Genomic DNA, 3,135 nt, shown 5'->3' with positions numbered 1-3,135 from the left:
GCCCCACTTTACCACGTGAACCCCACTTTGCCACGTGAACCTGCGATAAGCAGGCCCTGTGAGCAGACCCAGGACAAGCCCATTTGGGCCCAGTCGGTCTAGAACTCAAACCGCTGGGAATACTTAACTCTGACAGCCCCCAAAGTGCCTTGAGACCTGAGCCAATCAGATTTGTACCTCTGTCCTAATCTTGTTTGCTTGAACACCTGATTGTTGTAACTTTGTTTTTTGCCTGTATAAGCCCTGTGTCATCGTAGCTCGAGGCTCCCTCCTAACCTCCGCTGTGTCAGTGGGTAGGACGAGGCCCGAGTTACAGCTCACTTAAATAAAGCCTTGCCTTGCTTTTGCATTTCGGAACGTCTGAGTCTCAGTGGCCTTCTTGGTGATCATCTCGCGGCTTGGCACAACAGCATGATAGATCTCTTAAATCCAATCTTGTTGAATAATTTGTACTTCTGACTCTTTGGCTAACACCATCTGATATTCTCTCCACTGTTCTCAGTAGGGAGTTCTCTACTCTTTGCTTATGGCAGTGTTAACAGGTGAGAGCATTCAGTATTTTTCTGCTGGTAGTTCCTTATCTTCTTTAGCAGAATTTGCTCATTTTCTTTCAGATAAATCTAAGTGATGAAAAATATGCTGTTTCCATCCCATGTTCTGTAATCCTACAAGTCAAATGAAAAAGGTAGAAAAATACCTTTGGAAAGGGAGCCAATTATGTTCAGAATCAGTTGACATGGGATCTGTGGTACTTTAAACAAATAGTAAGTTTCATCTCATAGTGTTGTGCCAAGTCGCAAAGCCACCACCAAGAAGACCACCGAGACTCAGACATTCCGAAATGCAAAAGTAAAGCAAGGCTTTATTTAAGCGAGCTGCAACTCGGGCCTCGTCCTACCCACCGACACAGCGGAGGTTAGGAGGGAGCCTCGAGCTGCGATTACACAGGGCTTATAAAGGCAAACAACAAGGTTACAAGAATCAGGTGTTCAAGCAAGCAAGATTAGGACACAGGTACAAATCTGATTGGCTCAGGGTTCGATTCTAAAATGGGGTTCACGTGGTAAAATGGGGTTCACGTGGTAAAATGGGGCCTGACTTCAAAGTCTGGCACTTCAATAGGAGAGGGATTTTACTGCTCTAGATTTATGAATGTTCTTATAACAATGGGCAGTAATACACATATTTCTGGACTCTATTTTTGCTTTGGATTAGAAAGAGTGTTCATGATTCCAAGTTTAATAGTTCAAGCTCCAGGGTAATGAGTAATCTGGTTTCAGATTCAGTAGTCAACAAAAAGTGAAACCTTAAAGCTAGAGGATAGAAGAATCCTATCTTCTTTCCCCTTGTTTATCTAAATCCTGTTTGCCTATGATCATGGTGGCTTTAGCTTTGTAGGCTAAATTGGCGATGGATTTAAATATATTTAGTGTTGATGACACCAGTAAGGGGTGGAAATGTCATTCAATATCGACAAAGAATAAAAGGCAGAGTCTAAGATTTTTCAGGAAAATGCATTTGACTCTCTCCCAGCAGAAGTTTCAGACTTGTGGAAGATGAATAATTTGGAATATCTAAAGCATTCTCTAATGACAATATTTTTTTCCTCTGTCTAAAAGACCTCCTGCAGAATCAATCCCACAAAGGCTCTTTTGTGACTGAATTCATGCTTATGGGCATAACAGACCAGGAAGACTTTCAAATACCCCTGTTTCTTCTGTTTCTAATAATGTATGTGCTCATGGCGTTGTGAAATTTGGGGCTGATAATTCTCATTGCATTGAAATCATATCTTCATTGCGCCATGTGCTTTTTCCTTTTTAATTTGTCCCTCATCAACCTCTGTTACTCTTCTGTGATTACCCCCAAAATGCTGATGTACTTTGTACTTATCAAGAATAATATCTCTTACATAGGATGCATGAGTCAGCTCTGCTTTATTTTTTTCATTATTTGTGAATGCTACATGTTGACATCGATGGCTTATAACCGTTATGTGGCCATCTGCAGTCCACTGCTCTATAATATTTCCATGTCCCCTAACATGTACTCCTATCTTATCCGTGGTTCCTACCAAGTGGCATTTTCTGGTTCCATGGTTAATTTGTAATGTGTCCTGAGACTGACCTTCTATGATAGAAAAATCATTATCCACTATTTTTTGTGATGTGCAGCCTTTATTACAGCTGTCCTGCACTAGCACCTATGTCACTGAGCTGGAGATTTTCATTGCAGCAGGCATCAATATCATCATGATCAGTTTTGCAATCTTAATTTCTTATGCTTGTATTCTTTCAAGTATCCTCCACATGAGCTCCTCTGAGGGCAGGTCAAAAGCCTTCAGCACCTGCAACTCCCACATTATTGCTCTCTCTCTCTTCTTTTGATCAGGGGAATTTGTATATCTTAAACCCTTATCAGCTGGGTCCCTGGATGAGGAGAAAATTGCCTCTGTGTTTTACAACATTGTGTTTCACATGATGAATCCCTTAATCTACAGCTTGACAAGAAACGATGTTAAAGCAGCCATGAGAAAAGCTTTACAAAGAAGGAAGATTTGATCTGAAACTAAAACGCTTTGTGCCTGAAGTTTTCGTTCAGAGAACTTAGAAGTTTAACATATTACTTACAGGGTTTTAATATTATTTCATTTATATTTTCTTGAGAGAAATTCAGAGGATTCTGTGTTTACACTCATTTTAACATACGTTTCCTGTGATTCCTAGCCAGTAGTACAATTTCTATTTTTAAAAAACATTTTACATGTCTAAGAATACCAAGAAAGGGGATATTTGTTCTTTTGTTTTAATTATGGGCTTTATATTATAAACTAATGAATGTTTTGGTAATAACAAATAAAGCAATTCTGAAGAAATCTCATATATGGTGCTTAAAAGTAAATGTGAGACAGAAGTTCCATTGCTTCTCTATCTTCCCCTGGGCAAAAATATGAAACAGTCAAATGCCAGTATATCATATAATATATATATATATATATATACACATATATGTATATATACAGATATACATATATGTATATCATTAAATACAATCCATCTTGCAACTGTAAATAGTGTATATTAAAGGTTTTTGTTAGAAAATTCATAGTTTGTGATGTAAAAACGACATGTAATT

The 3,135-nt window shown here is 38.5% G+C and overlaps 1 pseudogene; it reads left to right on the top strand.

Annotated features, from left to right (window-relative positions):
- Positions 1–526: 526 nt before the first annotated feature.
- Positions 527–2,561, top strand: LOC125367193 (annotated as a pseudogene).
- Positions 2,562–3,135: the final 574 nt, after the last annotated feature.

Source organism: Perognathus longimembris, chromosome 18 (genome assembly GCF_023159225.1).
Source record: "Perognathus longimembris pacificus isolate PPM17 chromosome 18, ASM2315922v1, whole genome shotgun sequence".
NCBI classification, from domain to species: Eukaryota; Metazoa; Chordata; class Mammalia; order Rodentia; family Heteromyidae; genus Perognathus; species Perognathus longimembris.
Note: the sequence above shows the minus strand (reverse complement) of the source record. Positions and strands in the feature narration are given on the sequence as shown.